General features: G+C 41.0%; 1 long non-coding RNA gene across 1 annotated transcript in view; it reads left to right on the top strand.

The window, feature by feature from the left end:
* The window catches only part of LOC137480531 (uncharacterized), a 39,315-nt gene that overhangs the window by 18,128 nt on the left and 5,653 nt on the right, over positions 1–15,534 (top strand). The window lies entirely within an intron of this gene.

Raw genomic sequence — 15,534 nt, 5'->3', positions numbered from 1 at the left:
GAGGCTCCAGTAGTGACGTTTCCCCTTTGTTTCAGAGAGGTGTGTTTAACCCTTCTGCCATCTCTAATGGCCGTTGTGTGGGTGTGATGTGACATAAAAGATCCTCTTGAATATTCACAAAACTTTGGCTTCCCTCTGCACAATTGTTCTTTCCTTAAATTCTGACTGCAGAAGTTTAAAATACAAATACCTTAAGGCCTGTTTTGTAGGAGTTCTTCCCTTTTTGTAAGCATGTCTGAGAATCTTGCTGGCCTGGGAAAATGGCCTGGTTTGATGTTTAATTGCCAGTTCTCTCTTCCTTGAGGGATCTCAGTGCAGCTCCACCCCATCACCTCATCTGCCCTCGCTCTGCCTTGAGGCAGGGGTTCTTCTCCAGGCCCCTGGCCCTGGTTCTGCACAGCCAGCAACTGGGCAGGACAAACTTCCCTGTCCCTCTTGTGATGTCCCAGTGAACACCTTCCACCTGACTCCAGTGGCACCTTCCAGCCCCGTCCCTGGATGGGTGGTTGGGGCCTCCCTTCCTTTGACAAGGCTCCTGTTTTCTGCTCTTTCCCAGCTGGAACTTGATTAGATTTGAATTTTATTGTGAAGGAAATACAATAATAACATAAAGAAAGAGTAAAGAATACCTGCAGGATTATTTTGTTTGGTTTTGCTTAAAATATGGAAGGCTTCTTCCAATGGGAAATTTATTTATTCTATCAAAAAGAAATGAAAATATCCTTGCAGAAAAGTGCAATAGAAATATTTTATGCATAAAGACTACTGGATTAACTTGAGTGACCAGTCTTCTCTTTTATGCAAAGATTCTATGCATAAAAATTAATGCAGGTAAGATTCATTACTCGAGTTTTGAGCCATTTTGACTGTGAGAGCATTCCTCTTTGTTTGTTCTGGAGTCTCTGTATTCCTCTAAAACAGGAGATCATTCTAATTTATTCTTTTGGAGCCCGCTGAAGGCTTGCTGGTCTGGTGTTCTGCAGTTCTCTGGAGACTGCTCTCTAAACATATGCCAAGGTGGTCATTGGCTTCTTTTGAGCAGAGCAGCCTGAGAGCTTTGGGACAAGATGGAGAGAGGAGGTGAATGGACTTGGAGAGTGGATTTCAGTAGCAGCATGGACATTGCCCAGCACTGAAAGTTTGGTGAAAATTGAGTTGGTTGCTTTTCAGAAGTTGCCCAAACTTATTTTGTATTTTACCAAAGCAATTTTCCATTCTCTGTCTTTGTTGTTACAACCACCTAAACCATCTGTCTGCAAAGGAAGAAAACAAATTACCCTGCAGGTGATATTCAGCATCAGAATGATCAGACTAAATGAGTCAAGTTTGGCAAAATTATAGCTAACTAAAAAGTGCATCTCCTGATGTCAAGTGTCAGAACAGTTTTAGTGAAGAGTATTTTTCTGCTTTAGCACATTTATAGCAGAATCTTAGTGAGTCCTAGAAGGAAATAAACCCTGTTTAATGTCTGTGAAAGGGAAAAGAGAGGTGTTTTTCTTGTACTGTTTAAATGTCTCCTTGTGTTAGTATTGCACTACTCAGCATAAAAGTCTAAATGGATTTCCTCAGCTAACAAAGTGAAATAGTCCATAATATGCCCCAGCTCCTGCAGCCCCAGTGCCAGCTTGTGCCATTAGAAGGATGATAACTTATAGGAATCACTGTAATTCAGTCAAACTTGAAATAAAAACTGTGGAAAACATGTTGCTTTGGGGGAGATGAAAACATACCAGCAATATTGATCTCAGTAGCATATGATGCTCGTGCTGCGTTCCAGTGTGGCAGGACAAAACAGAAAAATGAAGAGCTGGCTGCCCGTCACATGACTCAGCAGCCTTGTGGAAGCAGGGATGTTGCTGTGTGTCTCCTCCCAGTTCCTCTCCCCTCCTTCTGATTAGGCAGAGGTACCAAAGCAGAGCCTCCTGGGTTTCTGGCTGTTTGCTTTGCGCAGAGAAGTTTTGGATTTGTGTTGAATAAAAAGCTGTTCCTTGAGGCTAGGACATAAAAGAGGTTTGGCAGTGGAAGAGCTTATTATATAGAGTGGATAATTCTTCTCTAAAACTGTAATTCTTTTGAAAGATATGTAGGACCCTGTCCTTCTCTCACCCTTAAATTTTTGCTTTCCCTTTTTTCTTTAGGAACTGCAACATTTTCATTCTTATGTGCCAAGAATGAGGCTTAGACCCAATATAACCATATGGTCTGTATCAAAAAATGATGAACCCTTAAGGATAGCAATATCTGAAAATTCTTATCTACCTGGGGGAAAATATATAATCTGTAAGCAATTAATTGATGAATGTTGACTTCATCTAACCAAACAAACATATTCCTAAACATCATTCTCTGATATCATTTACAAGCCTTGGGCAGAATTTTACAAAAAAAAAAATTATTTCCTCTTTTTGGCTAAAGACAATTTTTACACTTGCTTTCAATGCAGAAGCTGTCACTGAAGCTGATTAAGCATGCTCTAAATTATTGTAGTTTACAAGACAATAGCAAAAAATACATATATATATATATATCTCATACCAATCCATATGGTGCTATGGAAGCATTTCTCTCCAATAGTGTATGTTTAGAAAATGTCTCCCTGTGCCAAGTGCTTGAAGCAGTTTCAGAGTAGGTCTTTGACTAGTGCCATAAAGTTCTTCTGTTCAGTTAAAAAATCCTGGAAACAGCTGCAGCCCCGGAGCTGTGTCTGTGTCTTCAAGATCATTTCTAGGGCAGAAGCCCAGGTGCTTTGGTTTGGTTTGGCAGAAGTATCAGTGATTCTTGCAGTTGTTTGCAGTGGCGTCCCTGTATTTATTTCAGCAGGCAGAGGAGCTGTACCTGCCTCTGGTCTCACACCCAGACCTGGTAACTGGGACTGGCAGCACCCAATGGGCCCTGGCAGGTGGGGACTGCTGCCTCTCCCACTCACCATGGAGCAGGAAACCAGGACAGCGCTGTAGAGGCAGCTCAATGCTGAAAGGAATGTACAAGTTCGGGTATTTTCTCCCTTTTGTCACGTTTTCATAAATTTTTAAGCTCTTGTAGCTCTTTTAGGAGTGGCAGGAATTTGCCCTCACATACCTGATGTAGTTGTGTGACACTCCATACTGCACAGCGATTCTTTATCATTTTCATTTTGCTACCCGAATTTTGCAAGTAAAGGTTTCTGTTAGAGAGGATTAGAAGCCCTGAAACTTTTCTTCCCCAATTACTAGGGGAGGGTTTTGTGCAGTCTCTTTCACAGTTCTGGCTACCAAGCTGTCGTCATCTCCCTCAGTCATGTTTGTGTCTGAGGACGTGCTGCTGGCACCATCTTGGTTTAGCTGTGCTGTGCCTCTTCTCCTTCTGTTCTCGTGCTGATCCAAGTCCCAGATTTTTCCTTAACAGGAAAGTGCATGTTATGTTTCTGTCACTGCAAATTCTCATTTTAGTTGAATAATCCTGTTTTTAACTTTCCAATCCATCAGCACAAGGTAGCCTAGCAGGACTTGGTTGTGAGTGCCACGCGTGCTGCTCTGTGCTCATCGTCGCTCCTGACAGCGTGGGCAGCCTCAGGAACCCACCGGTGCAGATTCCAAGTGGGACGCTTCCCAGGATTGAGGAAGCCTGGCTCTTGGGGCAGGGGCAGCACTGCAGGAGGCTGATGCTCATATTTTTGGTCTATTTTTGGATAAGAACGAGAAGCTGGGCAAATTGCTGGGGATGATAATAGGTATGGCATGCAGGAAGACTTCAGTACAGGCAGGTGGCTGTACTTAGCAGATACTGCCAGAGATAAGATTGCTATCTATATTTAAATTGCCTCAATGAACAGACAAGTTTGTATTCAAAACTGTTTTCACAGTACACAAAAATGGCAGGAGAAGAAATACTGCTTTGAGAAAAAATTAGGAATATCTGGTGAAAGACAGAAGTTTCATCGGTTTATTCAGGTTGGATTAATTATTTTTCCACGTGTGATTTCCAGAAACTATTTCCTATACATAGTGTTTTGAACAAATAAATCATGTATTTTCCTAACAATTCTAAAATTCTGACCTTATGTTTTTGTCCCCTTTTCATCCCCTCAGTTCTGCAACAAAGCAGAACATTGTCCTCCATGTGCCACGTGAAGTCTTCAGTAAGTTTTTAATATTCTGTACAAAAAGGGAAGTTTAGATGTTTATATCTTTTTTCTTCTTTTTTTGGGGCAGAGTGGAGGGACTGGGGATGGGATTCTTTGATAAAAATATCTCCTGAGACTCTTATCTTGTTCTGTAGAATGTGCAGATAAATTATAGCTTTGAAGGCACTGTAGTCTGGTCAAAGACAATTTATCTACTGAATGTATTAGGCCAGATCCTCTGCTAGTAATTATTTGGATGGAGCTAAACAGATTTACACCAAAAATGTGTGTGTTGCTGCTGTGTGAAGGATATGGATTGCAGGAAATGTGCTGAGACATTGGGAAAACAAGCATTGAGAATGCTGAAGAAGCCTAGTTTAGAAATGCAATTATGTTTTTACATATTTCTGTATGGAAATGATCTTTCAGGACTGAAGAATCAAGATATGTGAATAACAACCTAAGTCATTAAAGGATAAATTGTTAGGGGTGGAAAGGACTTCTGGAGATCACATAATCCAATCCCCAAGGAAGACAATCTATAGAGTTTTTTTTTCCATTTTCTTTTTGCCTCTTTCATCTTTGAATGTTTTCTTTCATTACCAGTATGCACAGAGTGAAACTTTTTTAAAAGTATATTCATCAGGAATACAGGCAAATGCACACTGAAGGATGCTGGCTGTGATGTGCTTCTGTTCTCTCTCAGCAGATCAGTGGGGTGAGGAAGGAACAGAGAGAACCACCATGCTTGGAAATTGTCCAGGGTTGGAGACCTTGGGTCCTTGTTTACATGCTGTGGCTATGCTGAAACACAGAGTTTTGTGAAACTTGGATCACACTCCTGGTTGTGTGTGCATCTAATTCAGTGCAGTGGTGCCTCTTGCAAACGGCGCTTTTGAAGTTTGTGTGGCCCCTGTTTGTAACGCGGGGCGGCTGAGAGTGCTCAGTCAGTCTGCACACGCTGACTCTGGCATCTGGAACCCCCTGAGCTCTCTGGGACTCACACACCACGAGACACTCAGCTCCTTCTCTCTGCTCCCTTTGCCAGCAGAGCTGGCCCTGCAGGGCCAGCAGATGATTCCTGTCAGAAGCAGGTCTGGGAGCTGTGCTGCTGCTCCTGCAGGTCAGCACATCTGCACACAGCCAGAGCTCACGCAGCCGAGCAGAGCCCATCTCTAGGACCCAGAGCCACTCGAGCAATTCCACTGCAAAGCGGCTGAAGTGATTATAGCCTTAGAGGGCTTTCCAAATTAGAGAAACAGCTATCAGTGAGTTTGACTCGGTGTTAGCAAATAAACATGGAGCATGCAGAGTGTGGTTACCTGGGGAAATTTAGGGAGTTTCAATCCTCAGCTTGGAAATCAAAGCATTAGCACATAGAAATGGAAAGATGATGGACCTTTTGTTTCCAAACACTGTACATAGCTCAGGCTTTCTGGCAATGTCCATGGGATTATATTCATTCCTTCTGAAGCTGCGAATTGATTAAATTACATCAGTGAAAGGCCACTAATGACATGTTTTAGCTTGCTTTCTGTTGCAGCAGCATGTTAATCTACATTTGGAATTTGAATGACATGGTGGTTGCTGTTCCAAGGAGCTGTTGGTCACACACGATCTAGTGAAGCCTCTGACCACAGCTCTTAGAAAACAAAACAGGGAAATCCTGCAGGTCCTGCAAATCCTGCAGGTCACTGTCACATTGACAGTGATGGAATAAGACTGCTTTGTTCCAGTCTTGTTTCATGGGTATGGGGAATTTTTAAAGTATGGTGCTGAAACATCTTTTCCCAAAACTTGTTCTGTTTCTTCTGAAAGTTCCAACACCCCCGTGTGTGTGTGTGTGTGTGTCACAGTACTCTGGGTTTGTGCACATTTAATTGTTCATACCCATCAATGAAACCGTAGATTCTCTTTTTTCTTCTCCCCCTGTGCAAAAACCCAAGTGCACAGGGATGGATTGCTCTGGCTCACTGGGGACTCCTGTCACGAGCTCTCAGTAGAATCTCATCTGGTTTTATCCCTTGAGTTCTCTGCAGCTAAACTTTTATATCATAATAGCTCTATGTGCTCCCTTCCCACCTGTTTCCTGAGCTACAGTGAGACTTCTTGACACCTCAGAAGAACTCTCTTTCTCTTGCATCCTGTCCTTTCCCTGTGCCCTCTGCCATCACACTGTCTCTAATTATAGTGTCACACTGGTGTCTCCTTCTCCTGGGTGGCAGCAGCAACCCCTGTGGTTCAAATAAATGTGTTTTTTATGGTACCTTCATCAGCTTCAGGGACCTGAAGTATATACTGTATATTTAGTGTATTGTTAAAATGCATTTATTAACTATTTCAGATAATCTGATCTCAGTTATGAAGTTAATTATGAAATATTTAAACAGCTACATATTCATATAATTCCCTAGGCTTTAAAACAGATTTAGGCAATACTTAAAGCTGCACCTTCAAAGTCTTTTTATCTCTAAAACTTGTATAATCAGGCCTAACTCAGTATTGTACCCAAATTAGTATAATTTACATTTTTGTCTTCCCATCTCAATTTAAACCACAGTTATTTAGGTTCCCATTTAGATAATCCCTAAAATGTGATTCACATCTCCTTTATGCACTGCTATTGCCTTTAATTAAATTAGTTCTTATAGCAGCCTCAGGTACCAGCACAGTTATTGCCTCAGTTCTGAGCGCTCTTCCCTGATTTGATCAGGTTTCTGGAGTCCCACACCAGGTTTTCTGCAAAGCTTGTTTGCTGTGCAAGCACCATCAGTGCTCATTTCTGCAGGGAAGTGAAGTGTTTGGGAAAACTTGGCTGTGGCTGCTGGTGGGGAGCCATGCAGTCAATTCCAGGAGTTTGTTTCCTCAAGTTCTCTCAAAGCTGGGGGATGAGGAGTCCCTTTGCAGTATGTAACGAGGCTCTGGATAGCTCTGAAGTGAAGTGAATACTTCTGAAAATCTCTCTTGGGGTCATGTCTTGCCTATGTGGATCATCAGCAATGGCAAAGTTAGAACTGTAACAGCAAGAGAAACATAGAAATTGCCTCTGAAAAAATTTTGAGATTAAATTACAAAAAATGGCCTTCTTTAAAGCTGTTGAGGTTATGTATCAGACCATTTTGCTAGTCAGCTATGTACTTGTGTATGTTATTTGAAATGCAATTATACAAGTTCAGAATTTGATATAATTTTTTTCAACATCAGTTTTCACAGCAGAGGTGAAATTGAAAGCTATGAACCACAGCCCCTGAAAATTGGCTTTTCATAGGAACTTCAGACTGCAATTTCTCCTGTTATTGGCTAGTCTGGCAACACAGTCATCCCTAAATAAACTGCACTTCTTTTTAGCCACGTGAGTGATTGTCCTGGTAGTAGTAAAGCTGTGATTTATTTCCTTGAGGAATTTCATTGTATCTGTTCCTTTCTATGAGGTACTTGAAGGACATTTTTCACATAAACCAGCTTTACTCTGTCAAGCAACAGAGTCACTGGGAACCAAGGCTCCAGAAATCCTGTAGGATCCTCCCACTCAGTATTGCCTGGCAAGCCAATTAGCTTGATATTTTTATCTCTAACCTGATTTGGAACTAATTGTAAATTACTATTTTATCATTCTGTTTTCTGTGATAAATGCCCTACTCAATTATTATTAGATCTGCTCCTAGGACAGCTGAATCTCCTTCTATCTATGCCATACCTTGTGGCTTTGCAATCTAAGGAGGCTGCAGAAGTACCTCATCCTACTTCACTGAGTCTTGATTTTGGCCCAGAGCACAGGGGAATGAGTGCACTCTTTGAGACAGGCAGGATTTTCTAGCACACCCTTCACTGTGGTAAAAGTACCTTTCTATGAGGAGGTTCATGTCAGTTGTTTAATATCTGTCAAGTTACCTTCAAAGCAAAGCCCAATCCTCTACACTAAATTAAGAAAGTTTGAGCTGCTTCACATTTTATTCCAAAACAGTGTTCTCTGCTTTTTGTTTGATTCTTTTTTTAATCTCAGGGTCTACCATGAGACAATGTTCATTATAAAGCTTGAAATGCAGTTTTTACCACAGAGTGCATCTACCTTCAATGCAGTTTTGAAGTAAATCTTTCAGTCCTTCCCATTTACTGCACCTAACCTCACATCACTGAGTGGTGTCTCAGAGCATACTGATTCAATTCCTTCTGGTTAAAATTACTTAAAATTATTACTGGAGTATGGACTCTAGGAACACCTGTAGATGTCCGTTAAGTAGCTGGAGAATGTCAGTTCCTGGTCCACACCAGAGCTTAACCAAAGTGACGCACATTGCAGAGCCTGTGTCCTCAACCAGCACCAAGGGCTTTGCTGTGCAGTTCTCCTGTCTCACTTCTCAGGAACACTGAGCTGATGGAGATGTGAAGCTTGAACAAAAAGGAGAGCCGTGGTCTGAGAGGCTCCTGCTTGCCCCAGTTTTGGGACAAGCAGGAGGAGCAGGATTGGAGACAAAAAGCTCAGCTCATTCCTGTCTGCCCTGTTCCCCATCTCTGTTCCTGCTGTGCTCAGGAACTGAGGCCCTTGGCAGCTGTTGCAGCTGAGCTGAGTGAGAGTTGTGCTGCTCTGCCTTGGCTCAGACCAGTCCCTGATCTGAAGACCCAGAGAAGGGGCCATGGACAGGAGGGGCACACGAGCAGTTTGCAGTCTCATTTTGCAGTGTGCCCAAGCTGAAGTCTCTTTCTAGTTACAGCTCCCAGGAATCATTAGAGCCATAGTCAGCCGGAAAGACCCCTGAGGAAGGGTGGAGATTGGAACCACAGGTGCTTCCCAAAGATGCTGCTTCCTTACAAACCTTGCTCCATCTAACTACTGTCAGAAAATGCAAGATTCATCTACCCACATTTAATCCTCTGCATCCGAGCTTTCCTCACTCCAGGGCAGTGACAAGCACAAGCAATTCTTTTCCACCAGAAGCTGAGTTCATGGAGTTGTGTATTGAAAATCTCACACAAAAGTGAACTTGGTGCTCCAAATCCCTGAGATGAGGCCTTTTCCTTCAGCATTTTAATCAAGGCCTTTGCTACAGCAAATGTTTAGCACTGTAAGTAATTGGTAGAGACTGCTGACATGATAAAACTGTGGCAGGTTCAGCCTAATCTGAAAAAAATCCCTGAGAACATTAATTGCATGAGCTGACCCAGTGAATCATCAGAAAAGCAAGGCATAATGCAAATGTTGTGCATAGCAAGTAGAAATATACCTGGCATGTTTCAGAAAGCCAACACTGTGAAGAAACAAAACTGGCTGCTCAAAGTGGAGCATTTTCCAGGTTTTCCATGGGAGCTGCTGCACAGAGACCCCCTTGGTCTGTTTGTCACTATCCCTTTGGCAACTGGGACAAGTATGCAGATGGCAAAATACCATGACTGCTTTTAGCATCACAAAGTCACTTTGGTATTGAAAGTGCACAAAGTCATGATCTTACTGGAAAAATTCTGAACATCTGAGTCAGAGCCACTTGGTAATTGAGTCAAGGCTTGTATGATTCAAGAGCTGTACGTGGTTAGAAAAGTTGTTAGGCATTATAGTGTTAGAAGTCCTTTTCTCTAAGCAAAGAGAAGCTTGAGGACACTGGGGACTGATGGCACAGAGGAAAGAGCAAGTTTGTAGACAGCCAGATAACAAAAGAAATATAAATAATATCGAGTAGATACAATTTGATTTGTGTATTTTAAAAACTGCCAACACCTGTGAATTCCAGTGGTCAGTACTGACCATCTTACTGACAAACTGTTTGCCAAGCCATCATTTCTGGGATTTATTGAGCCGTTCCAAATCTCTGGGCTGATTCAAGCAGCTGCATTTCCTAATGAACAGCTAAAGCTGTAGGTCTCTCTTTAATACCAGGTGTAGATGGTTCTGCCCACTGAGACCAAGGGATATCCCAGTGAGAGTTGTCATGTCTGTAGCATCTTTTGGTTTTTTAAGCCTTGAAGGAAGTTTTGAACCACAAAAATAAGAGAAGTGACAGCATCCTAACAGCTAAATGATTTTTTTCCTGGCAGTGAAAATGCCAAAGCAGCCATGTTTTGTGGTAATTTTTTCTATTATTAGGCTGTTTCAGGCAGTAAATGATAAGGCTTCTCTCCTTTGACTCAGGCACAAATGGAATTCTTTATGGAAAAAGAATCAAATTTTGTTTTAATTTTTAGAAATGTCAAAATATCTGTTTCATAACATAATGCTTATTGATGGAAAATTCACATGTAGCCTCTGGTGATGTAATTTAAAAATAATACCAGAATGTGCTAATATATTAATATAAATATACTTTTATTTTCAATAATTAAAATAAAATTTTGTTAGGATCACCTACTTAATAATTTGTTTTCCAGAAAGTGGTAACAGTAAACTCCCTTGAAAAACAGAAATCTGAGAATTTCACCTAAGAATTATCTTAAGACTGCCCTTCATGCTGAGCTAATGGATGTTTCTCCCAGTGACAGCCAACCTAGAGTAAAAGGCTGAAGCAATAAACAATCTTTTACATCTTCTGCTAAGTTGTGGTGGCTTATTCCCATGGTTAACAAAGTGCAGCTATTCCATTCTGAACAGTTCATCAGCCTTGAGCCTTAGAATGCCTTTGCTAGATTTGAAGAGCAATCAGAAAACTCCTTGTGTATGTGCTTATAGACACGATCATATCAGACCTTGCACTTTTCTTTGACAGAGCTAAAGAGGTTGATCTCTTTAAATCTCTGTATTAGGAGGTTTTTTGTTCCCCAGATCTCAGATTATATTCTTTTGGCTCTTTTTCCTGAACCTTTTCTGTTTGCGTTATGGGGAAGGGTGGACATCAGAAGTTGGCACAGTATGCTGCAACATGAGAGGGATGCAAAACTTTGTGGTGGGATTAGGTTCATGCAAATCACTTAGAGGGAAATGTTTCCTTTTCATCTGAATCCATCTGAGCTCCATGTGGCCCTTGCTGAGGCTTGGAGCAGTGTGAGGTTTGTGGTGCTCAGTTATGGAGCTGATCAGGCTCTGGTTGCTTCATTAGAGCTGTCTGGCCTGAGCTGCTGCTGCTAACAGTAGTGAAATCCCCAGGGTGTTGTATTCATCTGCATTAGATCAGGAATGCCCAGGACACACATCAATGGGATTTTAGCAATGACAATTACCATTATGTTTTTCAGTGTTATAATACTTCTGTCCCAAAAGCACTTTATCTAACACATTTAGATGGCATTTCGTGGAAAGCCTCCTATGATTCATATTTGTTATAAATATAATTTTTAAAATATTTTAGCAAATAATCCTAGAGAAATTAGACATCTGTGGATAGCAGAGCTCTGAATTGGTGGAAATAATTTCCTGGAGTTTATCAGATGCCTCACAGCTTCGGAATGCAAAGTTGCCTGTGTAGGATCCATCACTATTTTATAGCTTGCTCGAGTGAATCACACAGCCTTGATTGCCCTCTGAATCAAGTGGCTGCAATTCCCATAAACATGTATTTAGAATAAAACAGAAAAATGAGACTTCTTAGTTTCTATTTATCTTTGTAGGCAACCTCACTGTGTACAGATTTCTTGTAGTTCACTCTCATTTTATAGGATCTCTTCTAGTATAATATTTGTAATATTAAGAAAAATTTGCAAATGCTCATGACTATGATCAGAAGATGGTTTATTGGCTTCAGAATTATTTCCTAATATTGTGCTAAATTTCTCCAGAAGTGTCTATGAGAGAGAGGGTATTGTTTGCATCAGTCATGTTCTGAGTTTGGGAAGAACAATGCAGCTCCCATACAAGCTCCCTGATGTTCATTCTGGGTGCATGTTTTGGCTCCTGGGCCTAATCTCTGCCAGGTTACAGCAGCAAAAAGGCAGGTTATGCTAATTCTTGTCTGCTTTTATCATGGTTACATGAGATGTAATTATTCCTCTCTCCAAAAGAAAATGGTGATACATTTATTCAGTAAAAAAACAGGGGGAGATGCTCTGAATAAAATATTTATTTTATTACAGTAGCAATCTAGTAGAAGGCAGAGTTTTTACTGCAAGACAAGATCTTTTTATTGGACATTGGACTGGCAAGGATCTACCAGCAGCTGTGTCTTCTGATCATTGTTCAACAACACGGATGTTGCTCGGATCACTTGTTCTTCCTTTTAAATGCAAGTATTGAATCTGTCTCATTTTAAGTCTGGAACATGAAGGTGAAATATATAACAAATTTCTGATGTCAGAACAGGGCACTAAGGTATCAGATATTTTAGCATTTGGAACCATAGAGTGGCTGTCCCCAGTTGTGTTGAACTCTTCAACCTTTGCCTCCTCCCCATGAATCTTTTCATGTGGACAACAAATGGGGTTAATTTGCCATGCAGCACATTAACCTGCCACACACCCTACTGTAAAAGAAGGGGAAAAACTGTAAAAGAAGGGGATTTCATTTTCTAGATTACTTTTGAGCTCTGTCTCATTTTCCTTGTGATGTTCTCCCATTTTTTGCCTTTAAAAAATACCGGGTCTGAAAAATCTTTTTATTTTATTGTTCTTTCCTTTATGTAGTTCAGATTGATTTCTGGAAGTTCTGACTTTCTCCCTTCACATTTTACAGTTGTAAGTTGTACCTTTCTCTCTCCAATTCTTACCTTTTAAAAGCCCTTTTATGATCTTCATTTGCACCATTAACCTCCTTTGGAGTGGTTATTCCTTTGGAGCCCAGTTTTACTGAGATCTCTTTGTTTGGTACTCACATTTTAGAAATAGTAATCTATTTACATATTCTGAACCTTCATGTTGGATTTCAAAAGTTTTTCAGTCCAATTATTTTCAGTAAACAGTTACCATAGTTACTCAGAGATTCTCCTGAAGTCAAGACTGAGCCCGGTGTTTGTTCAACCATTGTGTTTCATTTGAATTGAATGGTCTCACGTGCATTTGCTCCAAGGTTGTTTGGTCAGCTCTCCTTGTTGCAGATCAAGATCCCAGTGGTACCACACTGGTATCACTTCATGAGAACTGGCTAAATGTTTTGGAAAGAAACGTGGCAGCTCTCACACTAATGACAGTGTGAATGCTACCAGCAACAGGATCATTTCTTTTCCCCTTGCTGTCCGGAGAGTTAATTCCTATCCTGACACAATTTCTAGAAGCAATATAATTGAACATCTTTCTCATTAAATCCAGTATTAGAATGCTCTTGAAAATTTTGAGCAAACTCATTTGTTTGCTCATCATTCTCCAAAATTATTTCAGCTCAGACAAATTCTGTTCTGTCCATGCTGCTCACATTTTTATTCTCTTTGCTTCATAACACAAGGAAATCTGTATTTCTGAACTTTATTTCAGTAATTTATTTTTATCACTTTTCATTATTATTTTCCTTAGATGTTTTCATCAGGTTTTTTGAATGATGCATTAGACATGCAGGTTAATTATTAGCTATTCAGACAGCACTCTCACACACAACAGTAAAATATTTCCTTTACATGGTCTTGCTATATATAATTTATTTTTCCTTTTATTAGTTATATTTTTTATACTCCTCAGGGAAATACTGTATTGCATAATTCCAACTATAAAATGTTATATTTGTGTAATAAATTGCAGTCTTTGCCTGCTTATATGCATTGGTAGTGATTTTAATAACATTATTTCTTCAGTGGCTTTTGCACCCAAAAATGTGTCCATTTTTTTCCCCTCAAAATTACCTGAGCTGATCTAATAAAAGGTACTTATATTTTTTCATTATTTGTGGTGAGCAGTTTGCAAACTGCAACAATTAATATGAGTTCCAAACAAACTTGCAAGGAACAGGGAATTTCTTTAGGGGGTGAAGAACAGATTTTAGCAGGTTGCAGTGGAATTAGTATTAATGGAGGATTACCAGGATCCTGGAAATCCTGCCCTCAGCTCCTCCGGAGAGCAGCTTGAAATCTTCACTCTGTGCTGAGTCTGGAGGGGACAGGGAGCAGCTGTCCTGCTTCAGCTCGAGCTGACATGGCCAAGCACCCTGAGAACAAGCCAGCATTTTGAACTGCTGGAGGGAATGAGAGGTGCACCAGAGGCCAAAAGATTTCATATTAATAGGAAAAGGTAAAAGTTGCATCAGAATCTGTCCTCTTCTAATTCTAAACAGTAGCACATTTGTAGCAGTGTGTGCTGAGTGTAAACTCTTGGAGACCCTTCTCTGTTACCGGTAGGGAGAAAAAATGAATTATTAAAAATTGCCTGAATTTTATCTTCATAATCTGAGCAGGTTCAATTAGTTGAGAGATCTGTTTGCAGTCTGTGTTTGCACTTTGCTTGCCAGGCATGTTATTTCTATATTAGTTGCTGAGTTTAATATGAAATAAATATGTAAGGTTGTTCACTCTCTGTAGGACAGTTGCAGTGGTCGTAGTCAGTCCAAACCCTGGTGGTCTTCCACCTGGGTTGGTGGATAATTAATGAATCAGATATAAAAAATATATTTCTTAGTGAATCCATCCTTCAATCTGTGTCGGGTTGTAGGTAAAAGTGTGTCTGTAAAAAATAGCTTTTGCAGACTCTTCTCCAGGCCTTCCCTTCACTTTGAGGGAGTTAATGGATTAAAAAAATGTCTGCAAACTTCCATTTTTGTGGCTGAAACAGTGCCTGGGTCATAGCTGGTCTCTGCGGGATCATTTTAAACTGCTTTCCTTGGTTTTCTCCCTGTGAGATCCTGTGCCTGTCATTGAGAGCTTTATAATGTGTGTGTACTTCCCTCTTTCAGTGGCCTGCCCTCAGAGGAAATGTTTCTGGGCGGGCTTTTGGGGAGAGCTCTGCATTCCTGCTCCTGGCAGCTATGTTGATTTGTGTTTCTATTTGTTTAGTATGTTAACAGAACATAAAGAATTACAATTTAAGTGCACAGCCTTACAGGAGACTCAGGACGCATCCTCACCTTTACACGAAGCAATCTTAGATGGCAATTTTCCCCGGTGTGGATACCACCTGTCTAATTCAGGCTTGTGCTCCTGCTGACCGATTCAATCTCCTGACTCAGTCACTTCAAGGCATCAGGACATTCCTGGCTGGTTTCCAGGAAGGGGCCTCACAGGAATGAGCAGCGTGTGTGCCTGCAGCAGGCAGACAGCATCCTTAGTGCTGGGCTGTACCCGGGGCTGCTCGCTGGCCCGGGGGACCTGGATCCCTGTGCTTCTCCCTGTGCTTTTTGCACGGTGAGCAACTCTCACAACTGTACTCATTGTATTGCTGGAGTGGCAGGAAGTGTTAAGGAAAAGGGAATATTCAACACCACGGAGATGTGTGGGTGTCATTCCTCTGCTCCTCAGCAGAAGACACCAGTAGGGTGTATTTAAGAGCTCTTGGCCAGTTGTGCTGTAGTACGTTATGGCAGGAGAGTGAATTTGTGTGATTATTGATTACTTCTGTGTGGGGACAGCTGAGGTGTTTGGGCTTTTGTTATTTAGATGAAT

This window comes from Anomalospiza imberbis, chromosome 11 (genome assembly GCF_031753505.1).
Source record: "Anomalospiza imberbis isolate Cuckoo-Finch-1a 21T00152 chromosome 11, ASM3175350v1, whole genome shotgun sequence".
Classification (NCBI taxonomy): Eukaryota; Metazoa; Chordata; class Aves; order Passeriformes; family Viduidae; genus Anomalospiza; species Anomalospiza imberbis.
The sequence above is the reverse complement of the archived record's forward strand: the minus strand, read 5'-3'. Positions and strand labels throughout refer to the sequence as shown.